This window comes from Arvicanthis niloticus, chromosome 9 (genome assembly GCF_011762505.2).
Source record: "Arvicanthis niloticus isolate mArvNil1 chromosome 9, mArvNil1.pat.X, whole genome shotgun sequence".
Classification (NCBI taxonomy): Eukaryota; Metazoa; Chordata; class Mammalia; order Rodentia; family Muridae; genus Arvicanthis; species Arvicanthis niloticus.
In genome coordinates, this window is record NC_047666.1 from 57,327,229 (window position 1) to 57,343,057 (window position 15,829).

Consider the following 15,829-nt stretch of genomic DNA (forward strand, 5'->3'; position numbering starts at 1 on the left):
CGCCCGCGCGTAGCCGTGACGCGCATCGCACGAGGCGGGTCGAGCCAGTAAGACCACACCCCGTGCGCAGCCGCGCTGGCCTAAACCGGAAGCCTCCCCTCTGGAGGCTTTGGGACCACGATGCATCTTGGGAGTTGTAGTTCGGCCGGGTCCACAATGTAAACAGTGCGGGCAAAGTGCCTTAGCCGCGCTCACCCAGCTTCCTCGACGTTTTCTGAAGAGACCAGAGAAGGGAGTGGGCTGCCAGGGCTTAATGACTCCGGATGGAGCGTGTGTTTGTGTCAGCGGCCAGCATAATGCTAAGCGTCGTCTTGTCAAGGTTTCCGAATTCCGAAAGCGTTAGTCAACTCTTCCTCAAACAGTAGGGCTTGTTTTTATTACTGTATTAACGTATGATGATTTATGCCCTATTACTTCTAGAAGATATTCAAAATGATTTTCAATGGTCTTAATGTAATGGTCGATTACAAACGACTTAAGCATTGTGTCTGTTTACCTAGAGGGAGTGATTTGCTAAGAGTGAGCTTTTCTATGGAAGCCAGCCTTAATAGGAACCAGAACAAGGACCTGGTGTGCAGAGAAAAAAAATGGTTTCTTCGTGTTCGGTTGTAAGAGGAATCCATCTTTCACGCTCTTTAGTTCAAAACTTAATACACATCAAAGCAAACTCAGAAGCTTTAGTTTAGACCTTAGAAAAAGCCTGTACCCACAGCTTATTGTCCTTGCCTTTGGACCACAGCAGGTCTCAAAGCCAAGACGCTAAAATCTGATGCAGAGGGGTTGGAGGGAAGCAGACTTGGAAAACTCTTTAATGGGGGGGGGGGGGGGAGAAAGCACTACAGAGGTTAAAGCAAGATCTTGCATGTACTAGGTCAGCCTGATCGCATAGCGAGTTCCAGGCCAGCCTTGGCTACACAGAATGTAAAGCCATGTCTCAGAAAAAAGAAGAAGAGAGAGAGAGAGAGAGAGAGAGAGAGAGAGAGAGAGAGAGACCTGGATACTAAGACTGAGGAAGACAATTGTACCTTTCACATCAGAAAACAAATGTAGGCATTTGGGAATTATAAATTTGACCAAAAGCTGGAGATATAGCTCAGTGGTAAAGCTATATCCACTTTATATAGCACTCCAAAGGTCTCGATTCCATCACCAACTTAAGAGGGGACAAAAAAAAGTCCATAATAAATAGGGCAAAAATGAGAATTTTTCTTCAGGCTGAATATACAGTATCTCCCTAAGGAAGATAGACTTAAGATAGACCAATCCAAAAAAAAGTCTTCGAAGATCTCACATCTTACCAGATATAAGGGGCTCATACCTTAATTCCTGGCCTTTGGGAAGCTGGTGTAGGATGACTGCAGTGAGTTCATGGCCAACGTGGGCCACAAGATGAGTTCCAGGTCAGCCAGGGATAAAATGAGACCCTGTTTCAACAAAAGGAAACCAAACCCCCTATCAAATCCTTCCTACAGAGCTTTCTTTTAAAGACTCTTCTTTGATCAGAGATTCTGACTCTAGACACAGTTTATTAAGAGAACCAGCCATTTCCCCTCCTACCTCTCACCTTGGCCTCTTGAAGTGATCTCATTGTCAATCACAACATGCAATTTCTGATGCTTCTATAATGATGAAACAAACCACCTTATTTCCTCAAAATGCTCACACCTTCTCAGCTAATAAGGATCTTTGCTACCCTCCCTACCCTCAAGGGACATTCCTGAGTCCCACTGCCACACTGGCTTCATCCTTATCCTTACCTAAATGGCACCATCAAATGTTTCAAAGCAGATTTTTTTTTCCAGATCTCTTTCCCTGGTTATGCCCTTATTGATTTTCATGGGTTGTCTTTTGATTAGCTATTCACACATCACAGAGAACTCAGCAATATTCAGTATCTCCCCACATCAGCTATGGATCTTCAGAATCAAAATCTCTCTTCCTTTGTGTGTGTGTTTGTCTGTTTTTTTGCAGCACTTCAGACTGAATTTAGGGCCCTCTGGATGCTTAGGCAAGCCTCCTACTACTTTGCTACATCCCAGTGCGCGCTCTCTCTCTCTCTCTCTCTCTCTCTCTCTCTCTCTCTCTCTCTATCTATCTCTATCTCTATCTCTCTCTCTCTCTCTCTCTCCCCTCCCTCCCTCATAGGATTTGGATGCCATAGTAGAAAACAGCTGTATGGAATCTGTTCTCTTTCCATTATGTGGGTCTGAGAGTTGAAGTCAGATCCTCAGGCTTGGTGTTGAGTTCCTTTACATGCTGAACCAGCTCACATGCCCAGTGTCTCCATTCTTAAAGACATTAATTTTTTCCACAGAGGGGAAGTCCTGCATCTCCTACAACAACAAAAGACATTTCCTTCTACCCTACCCTATACCAGTCACCATGACCAACTCTACAGCCAGTTTGATATAGTCATCTCTGTAATTTGTTGACAGGACGACATTATATTGAGTAATATTCATAATCCAGCTGAAGCTTCGATGACAGGTTGACACGTTGCTGGCATGACAATGAACTTGCTCATAGAATGAATGTAGCCATCAATGTAAAAGTCAAGTCAATAGCCAGTGAAAATGGAAGACGTATCTAAAATTCTAAAGCCATAAGCAAATGGTAGGGCAACTCCTAATTCAAAATAAAATGAAAATTCTATATACTACTGTTAATTTAAACTCCAGTTTGAAATTGGTTTCAGTGTTTCTCCTATGAAGAAAAGTTGTTTTTCAGCTCAAAACAAATTGGTTTTTTTCAGATCTTTTTATTTTTTTGTATGGGGGTGTTGTGCCTGCATGTATGTCTGTGTACCGTGTGTATACAGTGCCTACAGAGGACTGAATCCCTCATGAGGGTGCTAAAAATTGAACCCAGGTCCTCTTGACCACTGAACCATCTCTGCAGCCCCACAACTGCTATAATTAATGGAAAAAATTATTCTGCTTGGAAACCAACATTAGTATAGTCTTGAGAAACCTGTATCTGTGGCTTAAAATTACAAGCAGGGCATGGAAATACATAACTATATTTCTAGAACTAGGAAGACTAAGGCCAGCCTGAGTTATACACAAAGACCATGCCAACAACAACAACAACAATAATAATGGCCTGAGTGTGCTGTGTCAGAAACATAGACAAACACATTCATATCTTTCCACGTGTCAGAATTCCTTGATTAGCCATGAATTCTCAAGGTATAGAGGTTTCAGAGGCAGCAGTTTGCCCAGTGTTCCCACTTCCCACAATAGCCATGGTTAAAGCTGTAAAAGACTGAAAGGTCACAGCAGAGTACAAAAGGTTTAAGAAGTCCTGAGATGCAGGGAAGCTAAGAGAGGTCCAGAGGGGAGGCTGTGTAAAATCTAGACAATACAAAATGTGGGCCATTACACACACACACACACACACACACACACGGCTAGCAACAATTGAAAAACAAACCCTAGGGACCACAAGATGGCTCATAAGAAAGGATCCATCCAGATTCAATCCTGGAAGCCACATGGCTGAAGGAAAGTACTGACTTCCAAAAGTACTGACTTCACCCTCCACACAAGCCCTGTGGCCAACGGGTGTGCACAAAGTAATAAATAATTTTAAGAGGTAAAAAATACCACATCAGTCCCTGTGACAATGTCTCATACATAAATAAAATTGTCAAGTCTGCCAATTAACTAGGACTGCCATGGTGTTAACTGTTTTGAAAACATCTGTTACTGAATCTATTCTAGATAAATTTTATTATGTCTTGGGACTGTAGAGTTGGCTTGGTCATTAAATGCTTAGTGTGCAAACATGAGAACCTAAGTTCTGACCTCAAACACATATATGTAAAAAAGCCAGCAAGGCACATACCTGTAATCTCAGCACAAGAGAATCTGTCATTGAGTGCAGAGAATTGAACCCAGGTCCTCTGGAAGAACAACACTAAGTACTCTTGACCACTGAGCCATCTCTCCAACCCCACATTTGCTATAGTTAATAGGAAAATTTATTCTGCTGTTAGAAACCAAAATTAGTCCCTGGGATTTGCTGGCCAAACCAGTGAGTTTCAAATTCAGGGAGAGACCTTGCCTCAAAAATAAGAAACTATTGAAGACACTCAGTGTTGGCCTCTGAGGTATACATTCCAGACCCCACCCTATACATACACTGATACACACAAGTCCAGACACACACACAAGAGGTGAACTCTGTGATGCTTGCAATCACACTGCTATCCATCAAATATCTACACCACTTAAAAGCACATTGATTTTGGATTTGAAGGTTTATAAGCAGTGCATCTTTAAACACTTGTAAAAATGTCATAACATAACAAATTCCCATTTGTGCCAAGTTGCCCCAACGTTGAAAACCGAGAATTAAGCTCAGTATAAACACACTCATAATTATATAAATAGCATTAGCAGCTCCTCAAACACAGGTAGTTAGTGTAGCCCTGGGGAAGGCTCGTAAGACAGAACATTATTTCTGGATGCCGCTGGCTGATTCACTGCTTAAGCATGGCCAGTGCAACTTCCTCAAACAGCAAACGTGTCTATAAGTGCATGCAGCTTTTATTGTCATTCTTGGACAATCCCAGGGCCCGGTATGTATTCTACCACTGAGCTTCGTGCCCAGACACATGTATTAGACAGACAAAAAGGGCCCAGACAACTTTATGAGGACATTTGCCAGTGAGAAGGGATAGAAAATGGGTGTGAAAATGGATAAGAAGGAAACATTTATCTGTGGTTTCCAGTTTTTTCCTATGAAAGAGACCAAGTGAATGACAAAATGTTTTTAACATTTAGTAACACTTGATGATCTATACGTGGGCATGTACTAGAAGCTTCACTAACCCTTTGCAGATTATAAAATCAACTTTTTGTTTTGAGACAAGGGTCTCTCCCTGGCTGTCCTGGAACTCACTATGCAGACCAGGCTGGCCTCGAGTTCACAGGAATCCACTTGTCTCTGCCTCCCAATGCTGGGATTAAAGAAGCATCACCATGCCCGGCTAAAATCGGCCTTTGAGCATCTCTGCTCCTGGTTCCTTATCCCACTTTCACCCTTTGAAGTACCTTTTAAACACTTTTCATAATAAACTACCTCTATTTTTATCACTAAAAAGAAAGGAAAAGCTTTATTCATCAACATCTGTAATTTCAGAGTGAAATGGTTTAGGAAGAAATTCTGGAATTTAAAGCCAGGATGTCTACATATCAAGTTTAAAGCTTACCTGGGATACACATTAAGACCTGTCTCAAAAATCTCAAAAATTAGCCAGGCATGGTGGCAGCACACACCTTTAACCCCAGCACTCAGGAGGCAGAGGCAGGCAGTTCTCTGAGTTCCAGACCAGTCTACAGAGAGAGTTCCAAAACAGCCAAGACTACAAAAAGAGACCCTGTTTAAAAAAAAAAAAAAAAAAAAGTCAAAAATGGAACTAGAGAGATGAGTTATTTTGGTAAAGGCATTTGCCACTAGGCCTGACAAGCTGAAGCTAATCCTCAGGACTCATGAGATGGGATGGAAGAAAAAAACAGACTGGCAAATTGACCTCTGACCTTCACATGTGCACACTATGCATATACATATACACGTACACATATACGTACACATATATGCTTGTTTGAGACACACAAAGACAAATGTAGTTTTTGTAAAGAATCTTAAAAGCAAAATGGAACAATACAGCCATAAAAAAGGCTTCACTGAGGTATATGCCTTGTATTCAATGAAGCACACCCCTATGTAAGTCAGGGACTTCTTTCCCAAGCACTTACTGATTTTTTTTTTTTTTTTGAACACTATCCCTGCACTTGGGAAAACCGAGGCAGTTCCTACCATGAGTTCTAGGCCAGCCTGAGCTACAGAGTAAGACCCTTTCAAAATAAGGATATCAGTGTTGTTGTTATTGTTGTTGTTGTTGTTATCATTATTGGAAAAAGTCAAGATGTGTGTTTCACTACTGCTTAATCTGTCACCCACACAAAATACTAGGGGGTGGGGGTGGGGTTAGTGGTGAGGAACACTGTATTTGTTGTGCTGAGTTCTCTATGTTGCTGGTGAACTCAATTATGTGGTGCGGGTTTGCTCTAAACTGCTCTTGCCTCCACCAGTAGAGTGCTGGTGCTACAGGCATCGGCCACTGTGCCTAGCTACTGTTGGGCTAAGATGTAAAACCCATATCAAGAGGGGTCTCCACCTAGAAGTCACTTAAAGGTAATGTATAGCTAAAACAGAATTTGGGCACAGGTTCGGTTTTGGTTTTTTAGAGGGGCTGATGGGGGTTGCTTGTTTGAGATTTCAGATTTGGATTTTTTTAAAGATTTATTTATTTATGTATATGAGTACACTGTAGCTGTCTTCAGACACAACAGAAGAGGACATAGAATCCCATTACAGATGGTTATGAGCCACCTGTGGTTGCTGGGAATTGAACTCAGGACCTCTGCCAGAGCAGTCAGTGTCCTTAACCACTGAGCCATCTCTCCAGCCCCAGTCTGGGATTTTTTTGTTTGTTTGTACACTGGGTCAGGCATTAGGATCTTTCCATATACTCTAGATTGGCCTCAAACTCATAAATGACAATTATTCTGCTTCAGCTTCTCAAGTGCTGGAATACAGGCATGCATCTCTCAACTAGGCTAAAACCCAGATCCATAGGATAAACTGGATGAGAATTCTCTCATCAAACTACCACGTTCTTGTTCCTGCACCTGTGCAATCTGGTGAAGGGTCGATTTGCAGAAGTGGAAACCAAGAGCTGGCAGGCCTTTGCTGAGAGAAAACAGAACTGATCTGGAACCAAGTTCAAAGACTAAATGATCTCCCCATGCAGGGCTCTGGGGCCAAGGCAGTCCTCATAGCTGATTCTCTGATGAGTTTTGCTTTTCTGTTGGCTTAGATAAGAAACAAAAGCAAAAGACATCATTCCTACAGAAAAAGTAAGCAGATCAGAAATCATCCCTTCTTGAACTCTGTTTAATAAGGTCATATGTCAAGGATGTGGGAGTGGCTTAGTGGGAATCTCCCCAAGGCCATAGGTCTCCCACCAGCACTGCAAAATAATTCCTATGGCTTTCGTGTTATTAGCCAGGTGTAACTGTGCCCGAGTACCACAAACAGTCCTCAAATAAATGGAGGAACAGAAAGAAGAAAGGGGGAGAGGAACGCAGTATAAGAGAGCAGAAGAAAGGTTTGGGGTATCTCCAGCTGCTGCTCAGCCTTCTTGCTGCTGCTTTGGCCAGCACTTGCAAACCTGGCCCAGGATTTGGTCCTTTTCCAAGTTAGTCTCCATAATGGCTTAAACTTTTTTACTTCAGGGAGTTTGGTCTCAAGATTTGGGGCTGAGGATGGAACACCATGGTAGAGCACTTGCCTAGATGCCTTTAGCCCTGGGTTCACAACTTTTTTTTTTTTTTTTTTTTTTTGGTTTAATGTATCTACTTGTTACAGTCCCACAAACCCAGTCCTGTCAGAGACATCTGTGCAGGGACAAATGCCAAGTCCCATAAGGACCCCACCCTTCCCCACCCAATAGACACACACGGTCACACCAGGGCCTCTCATGAGTCAGAGCTTTCCCCAGCTGGCAGGCACAGTGCCCATAACCTCTGCCTTCATGGGTTGCCACACTTCCTTCCACCCTCCTGCTCCCCACAACCTTTCCTGTCTGCAAACTTGCCTGCCTGATGACTGAGCAGCCCTGACACACAGAGAGTGACCTTCAAGTTGTTATTTTGGTGACAATTACCTTGTGGTTCTGGCTGGATCCTGCAGGCTGCCACACACAGTAGGTAGAGGACTAACATCCCCACCTCTACATGGACCAAATGGCAGATAACTGATTATTGTTGTTTTCATTGTTTGTTTGTTTGCTTGCTTGTTTAGATACCATCCTTTTGTCTTGACTGGGCCAGCACTCACATTAGAACCCAGGCACACCTCAAACTCATAATAATTCACCCATCTCAGCTTCTCAAGTGTTAAGATTACAGGTTGATACCACGGTGCCTCTTAAATAACTTTTTTTTTTAAATCCCCATTTTACAAATAAGGAAAGTGAAGCACAAACAAGTCATTTCCCCAAAATCACAGAGCTATCAAAAGAAGAGACAAAGGTGGTACCGTGCCTTTAATCTCAGCTCAAGATGACACACTATGATCTTGGCCAAATTCATGGACTCTCCTGGGAGTCTGGCAAGGGTCACTAGGTTAGAAGACAAAGATGTTCTTCTATTATTACATTCTCAGTACTTGGAAAATGTCTATACAAGAAGTTTTTACCTTTATACAAACCAATTAGTCCAGTACACTAAGAAAAGAATGGGCCATGGTGCTGTAGCTTTGTCGGCCAAGTCAAGAACATTTCAAGAGCTGTTGTGCTTCAGGGACAATGCATACTCTAACACTGCTGCCCTTAGGAGCCAGAGGCATCAGACCCCACCCCCCACCCCCAGCTGAAGTTACAGATGAGTATGAACTGCCTGATGTGTAGATGCTGAGAACTGGGCTCAGGTCCTCTGGAAGAGCTGTATATTCTCTTAACCACTGAGCCATCTCTCCATCCCTGGGGTGTTTCTTCTTCTTCCATGTAAATAAAGAAAATAAATGGGAGATTGGGATTCTTTATTAACTAGTTATTTTTGAGATAGGCTCTCCCTATATAGCTCTAGCTAGCCTGGAATTCACTATTGATTTTATATAATTTATAATTATATACTTGAGTCAGGTGGCCTCAAGTTTATAATGATCCCCATGCGTCTGGCTTCTGAGTACTGGGATTACAAGTATATACCACCACAACCAGCCCATGTTCTCAGTCATTTATGTACAAAAGCAACATCTGGAGTGCTTATTAAGAATGTTGATTCCAGGTTGATTCCAGGTTCCTTCCGGTCTGGGCCAGAGCACTGAGCAGATCTTGGGTGGCAGCTCTGCCCCCAACCTCCAAGAACCCAGAGGAAGCGGGGATCCCAGGCGCTCTAACTCAAGCAGTATCTTAGGTAAGCAGACAGCAGGGCCCGACCTAAACAGGGAGTAACTGGGACCCACAAGAACCCAGGAAGTCACTCCCGGCCCGGAACACTGGTTCCTTCAGGTCTGGGCCAAAGCACTAAGCAGATCTTGGGTAGCAGCTCTGTCCCCAACCTCCAAGAACCTAGAGGAAGCAGGGATCCCAGGCGCTATAACTTGGACAGTGTCTTAGAAACTAGTTCTCAGATCTGAGGCCTGGATCAGACCTCTGCCAGGTCTGCTGTTGTGTGGACCCCGGATTCCACCTGAGACATACTGGAAGGTCCACTCAACCCAGAGCCACAGAGGAACAACTGAACTCAGAGTGTCAGACAACATATCCTGAGATATTCTAGAGGAGACACTGCACCCAGAACAGCAGACACCTAGCTGGACTGATACCTTGGAGGCACCATATCCTGAGGCATCCTAGAGGTACCACTGTAATCAGTGCAGCTGGAAAAGATCACAGAGACATCTGGACCCCTAGGAGATCAGACACAAGCTAGATAACTGGAAAGGCAGGCTTCAGTCAGAGACAGCAAGTACAGGCAGCACTAGAGTTAACCAGATGGCAAAAGGCAAGAGCAAGAACATAAGCAACAGAAACCAAAGTTACACGGCATTATCAGAACCCAGCTCCCCCATCAGAGCAAGCCCTGAACACCCCATCACACCAGAAAAGCAGGATTCAGAATTAAAATCACTTCTCATGAGGGCTTTAAGAAAGAAAGAAATAACACTCTCAAAGAACTTAAGGAGAGCACTGGTAGACAGATAGAAACCCTTAAAGAGGAAACACAAAAATCCCTTAAGGAATTGCAAGAAAATGCAACCAAACAGGAGAAGGAATTAAACAAAACCATGCAGGATCTAAAAATGGAAGTAGAAACAATAAAGAAATCACAAAGGGACAATACCCTGGAGATAGAAAACCTAAAAAAAAGATCAGGAGTCATAGACACAAGTATCACCAACAGAATACAAGAGATGGAAGAGAGAATCTCATGTGCAGAAGATACCATGGAAAACATTGACACAACTGTCAAAGAAAATGCAAAATACAAAAAGCTACTAACCCAAAATATACAAGAAATCCAAGACACAATGAGAAGGCCAAACCTAAGGATAATAGGTATAGATGAGGGGGAAGACTCCCAACTTAAAGGACCAGTAAATATCCTCAACAAAATTATAGAGGAAAACTTCCCTAACCTAAAGAAAGAGATGTCCATAAATATACAAGAAGCCTACAGAACTCCAAGTAGTTTAGACCAGGAAAGAAATACTTCCCGCCATATAATAGTCAAAACATCAAATGTACAAAACAAAGAAAAAATACTAAAAGCAGTAAGGGAAAAAGGCAAAGTAACATATAAAGGCAGACCTATAAGGATTACATCAGACTTCTCACCAGAGACCATAAAAGCCAGAAGATCCTGGACCAATATCATACAGACCCTAAGAGAACACAAATGCCAGCCCAGACTACTATACCCAGCAAAACTGTCAATCATTATTGATGGAGAAACCAAAATATTCCATGACAAATCCAAATTTACACAGTATCTCAACACAAATCCAGCACTTCAAAGAATAATTGGTGGGAAACTCCAACACAAGGAGGGAAACTACAACCTAGAAAAAGCAAGAAAGTAATCTTCCAAAAACCGTAAAAGAAGGTAGCCACACAAACATATCTCCACGGATGTTAGCCCAAAAGCTTGGATTAGCGAAGACTCAACCCGCAGACCACATGAAGCTCATGAAAAAGGAAGACCAAGAGGGGATGCCTCAGTTCTACTTAGAACGAGAAACAAAAATGTTCAAAGGAGCAAATAGGGAAACAAAACATGGAACAGAAACTGAAGGAGGGGCCATCAGGAGACCATTCCACCTGGGTATTCATCCCATGTACAGCCACCTAAGCTAAACACTGTTGTGGCTGGCTGGAAGTGCATAATGTGAGGAACATGATATAGCTGTCTCCTTAGAGGTCTGCCAAAGACTAACACACTCGGAGGACGATGCTCACAGTTAACCTCTGATATGATCAGGGGTTTCCCAATGGAGAACTTAGTGAGAGGACTGAAGGAGCAGAAAGGGTTAGTGACCCCAGGTGGAAAGCAACAATACCAAACAACCAGAGCCCCCCAGGGTCTAAACCACCAGCCTGGGAACACATAGGGAGGGACCCAAGACTCCAGAGGTATATGTAGGGGAGGATGGCCTTGTCGGACATAGGTGGGAGAGGAGTTTCTTGGTCCCATAAAAAAAAAATGAACACAGAGTGTGTGGGGGGGGATGTGAGGGCGGGGAGGGGATAGTGAGGGGGGGGTAGGTGCGGTCACTGCCTCATAGAAGCATGAGGAGGGGGATGGGATAGGAGGTTTCTGGGTGGGGGGAGGAAGTAGGGTAAGGGGATAAAATCTGAAACATAAATACTACAACCAATTTTAACAAGTGAAAAAAAAAAGTTGTCAGAACCAACATCTTAAAAAAAAAAGTCAGCCTCCTGGGGGGGAAATTTTTTTTTTCTTGATACTAAAACTTGTTCTGAGAATTGTATATTGCAGAATACACAGCCTTGGTGTATCTACTCATCAAGCATACTAAGCAGACCTGCCCAAACCTCTGATGTCCTGGAATTCCATCTGGATTCAGTGAAGACAAAGTGTCAGAGGCTTATCAACTTACTCTTCCTCCCACCCCTCTTCTAAAATCTCAACGCCCTTAATCAGCTTGAAGAAGTTAAAGAAGAGTCAGCTCCCCTATTCCCTGAGCTTGGGGACTAATGTGGTTAATAATGGTCTGTCTTTCTAGGGAAAAGTAGTGGTTTTGTTGGAACAGGGGGGATTAGCTAGGACTTATTGCATAGCCATAACCTATTGGTAGAAATCTGTAGAATTATTATCAAGATGAAGTTATAATTTCTTAAATGGTACAAAATTTACTTTGATCTCAAATTTAAGGTTTTCATTGGTACGAGCCTCTTATTAATATAAAAATGAGATGAATATTGATACTCTCATGGGCATTGTGCCTGTATAACACATTTAGGAATACAAGGCCTAGACCCAGCCCTTTTTTAACTTTTTTAACTGATTTGGGACGGTTAACCTATGAGTTAAGGGACTATAGCAAATTCATATTTTTGAGTTTATTGTTAGGGTGTTTTCCATATTTTATTTAGAAATAGCTGAGAGGAGTGAACAGACAACAGTCCTGGTTACCTTACATGGATAGTTGATAGAAACATCAGAAGTCCATAGAAGTGACGCTACAAATATTTATATATTAATGTTCATTTTGATTAGAGACCTGTCTGCTCCTGACAGCTTCCTGTCGTGGATTCTAAGAAGAAATTGAGCATCCTTGGAGATACTCCAGTTGTGCGGTGACAGCCACTAGGCAAGAATTGCCTCTCTCCATCTACAGACAAATTACTGTCTAGAAAAGGACACACATGCAGAATAGTCGACTGATTATATCTGCCTAGACAGAGTAATCAGCCCTTAATAATCCTGCATCACTAAGGTCTGTCAGATGATTCTGGGCCAGAAGGCTGAAGATTTGATGCTCCAACGTTCGGTAGTATAGGGGCTTTTCAGGTGTTCAGTGGTCTCTATAAATTGGCTAAGTTTTAGAAGTTATGTTTAGTGCTTCCCATAACTTCAGTTAACTCAGTCATTCTGGATTTCTGATGGGGTTGAAGACCTATAGTCTCATAACCAATCCTGGCTATTTACTTTGAGAGAAAAGATCTGAGTAGATGGTTTTCAGCTGACATTCATTCTAAAGCCAAAAAAGCCAGGATCAAAAGTAAGTGTTTTAGTTAGAAGAGATGACAGAGGTTCTGGTTAGTCAACAGAATGATGGACTGGGTATTAGGACTATCTTGTACCTCACTGGTACAATTAGAAATAAGTATGCTCTAATTGTATTTTGAGAGAAAAGTTTTACTTTAACAGGAAGAGTGATATGTAGGAGGAGCTAAGTGGGAAGGAGTACTGAGAGGAAGAGATGGAACAAGGAGAGAAGATGAAGAAGAGGAGAAACTAGGTGATGAGAGAGAGAAAGAGAGAGGGGGCATGGAGGCAGATGTTCATATGTCTCCACCAGTCAAAGATAGTTTTTATATCTAGGTTGGGTATTGGGTTACGCTTCTGATTGAGCATTACCAAACTTATAAATCCTTTGATTAACATTTTTAAAAAATCGTATAAAAGCAAAAAGGAAAGGGGGGGCATGGGGCAGGGGTGTTCTAGGGAGGGGAAATGTGGAAAGGGGATGGCATCTAAAATGTAAATAAAATATAAAATAAAATTAAAAAAAAAAAAAAAGAAGAATGTTGATTCCAGGCTGGAGAGATGGCTCAGCAGTTAAGAACACTGACTGCTCTTCCAGAGGTCCTGAGTTCAATTCCCAGCAACCACATGGTGGTTCACAACCATCTGTAATGGGATCCAATGCACTCTTCTGGTGCGTGTCTGAAGACAGCCGTAGTGTACTCACATATATTAAATTAAAAAAAAATAAAATAAGAATGTTGATTCCACAATCTACTTCAAAACCAACCTGTGCCATGCCTGAGCATATACCCACACTTCCTATGATACATTCTACCACAAGGGCATTTGCTCAGCTATGTTCATGACAGCTTTATATAGCAGAAGCTGGAAGCAGTCTAGCTAGTCCTCAACTGAAGAATTGATAAAGAAAATATAGTGTATTTACACAATAGAGCATTACTCAGTTTTTTTAAATAATAATATCATGACATTTGCAGGCAGATTGATAGAACTAGAAAAAAATCATCTTGAGTAAGGTAACCCAGACCCAGAAAGATAAACATGGTAGATACTCACTCATATAGCTATAAAGTAAAGGATAATTGTGCTACAAACAGACTCAGAGAGGCTAAGTAACAAGGAAGGTTAAGGGGGGAGTCATGAATCTCACCAGGAAGGGGAACTAGAAAAGAGATTGAGGGTGAACTGGCGGTGAGTGGGAATGAGAACAGGAAAGATCAGGTTACAGGGGGTAAGGTGGGTGGAGGGATGGAGGGAGAGAGTACTGGGGTGAAGTTGAAACCTATTGCAATGCAAACCCCCAGGAGGAATATAGCAAAGATTCCTAGAAATGGGAGGTCCAGAGCCTGAACCAGACTTTCATAATCAGGCAAGGCTTCCAGTGGAGGGATTGGGACATCAGTCCAGCCACAAAACCTTTGACCTAGAATGTGTCCTGTCTGCAAGAAGTGCTGGGGTAAAGGTGGCACAGAACTTGTGGGAGTGGCCGACCAATGACTAGATCAAGTTGAGACCCATGCCACAAGAGGGAGCCCACCCCTGACACTGCCTGGAGGACCAGGAGCCAGTGTCTGGATAGCCCAGAGTCCTAGGATAGAATCAAACACAACCCAGGGGGAAAAGTCAATGAAATGATTCCTAATGATACTCTGCTATACTCATAGGCTGGAGCCTAGCATAATCATCACCAAGAAAGGCTTCATCTAGCAACTGATGGGCTATCTCCGACTCTTTTGCCTGCTTTTGGGACCCTTTCCCTCCTACTGGATTGCCTTGTCCAGTCTTCATATGAGAGGATGTGCCTGGTCCTGTTGTAACTTAATATGCCATGTTTGGTTGATATCCCCAGGAGGCCTGCCCTTTTCTAAAGGGAAGTAAAGGAGGAATGAATCTTGGGGAGATAAAAGGAGGAATTGGGAGGAGCGAGGAGAGAGGAGAAACTGTGGTCGTGATGTAATATATGAGAGAAGAATAAATTAAAAAGAAAGAAAAAGAATGTTGATTCCCACTGGGTCTATAGGGGCATGCCTTTGGTTCCAATACTTTGGAGGCAAAGGGAGGCAGATTTCTCTGAGTTTGAGGCCAGCCTGGTCTACAGAGTGAGTTCTAGGACAGCCAGGGCTACACAGAGAAACCTTGTCTCGAAAAACAGAAAAACAAAAAACAAAACAAATAAACAAAACGAAATGTTGATTCCCTCTGATTGTCAGCAGTTTGAGGTTGACCTGTGAGAATGGTTCTCGCTACTCTCAGAAAGCCCTGTGAAGTCATATAAAACAAGAAGTTCAGCTATTCATGCTCGCTTTAAGAATATCAATGAAGCTGCCCTACCTTCAGGGTACACATTATCTGAGAAGCCATGTATCTGAGAGATACCACTGTAAGGAAGCAGTGTATATCATTTTGGCAGGATACCGATGAAGTTGGAAACCAAATGATGAAACTTGGCACATGATCAGTGGCTCAGAAAGAGTGCTGAATTTTTACAATGCAAGCTTCAAAATGCAGACACTAGTGCTGAGCTTGAGGGCTTAGACACAGATTCTCCAGTCATCAAATATCCAAGCAAACAAATCCCTCAAGAGGCATCGACACACTTACAGAGCTCATGTTCAGGTCGACCCATTCCTGCGCCCTCTTGACACACTGAGATGATTCTCACTAAAAAGAGCAATCTATTCTAAAGCCAGATGCGAAAGCTGCAGGAGAAAGAGACATCCCAGAAGAAACTGGAGAAACTAAAATTCAGAGCACAAAGGTAAATTCAGCATAAGGCAAATGCAAATAAAAGTTTTTGAAAATGTCAATTTAAGAACCAGACACCGTGATGCCCTCAGAGGCAGAGGCAGGCGGAACTCTGAAGTGGAGGTCATTCTAGTCTACACAGCAAGTTCTGGGCCAGCCCTGGGCTACATAGTGAGATCCTGATCCAAAAATAAAGTGGTTTCCATTGAGCTGGTTAGCACAGTTAACCCAGGACGCAGGGGCAGAAGGATTGTTGAAGACTGTGCTCTATTTTC

At 42.7% G+C, this 15,829-nt stretch overlaps 1 protein-coding gene and 1 long non-coding RNA gene across 5 annotated transcripts in view; one reads left to right on the plus strand and one right to left on the minus strand.

Moving 5' to 3' along the window:
• Adipor2 (adiponectin receptor 2) overlaps window positions 1-15,829 on the minus strand; it is a 76,045-nt gene that overhangs the window by 37,810 nt on the left and 22,406 nt on the right. Inside the window, exon 2 of one of the 4 annotated variants that reach the window (XM_076940428.1) lies at window positions 1,319-1,424. The exons of the other annotated variants lie outside the window; for them this stretch is intronic. The gene's annotated coding sequence lies outside the window, so the exon portion shown is untranslated. The remainder of the gene's footprint in view (window positions 1-1,318; window positions 1,425-15,829) is intronic. 4 annotated transcript variants of the gene reach the window in all.
• Window positions 92-13,236, plus strand: LOC143443516 (uncharacterized). Its single transcript, XR_013112596.1, has 3 exons — window positions 92-361; window positions 8,859-8,987; window positions 11,574-13,236. It is a non-coding gene; the product is annotated as an uncharacterized LOC143443516 (long non-coding RNA).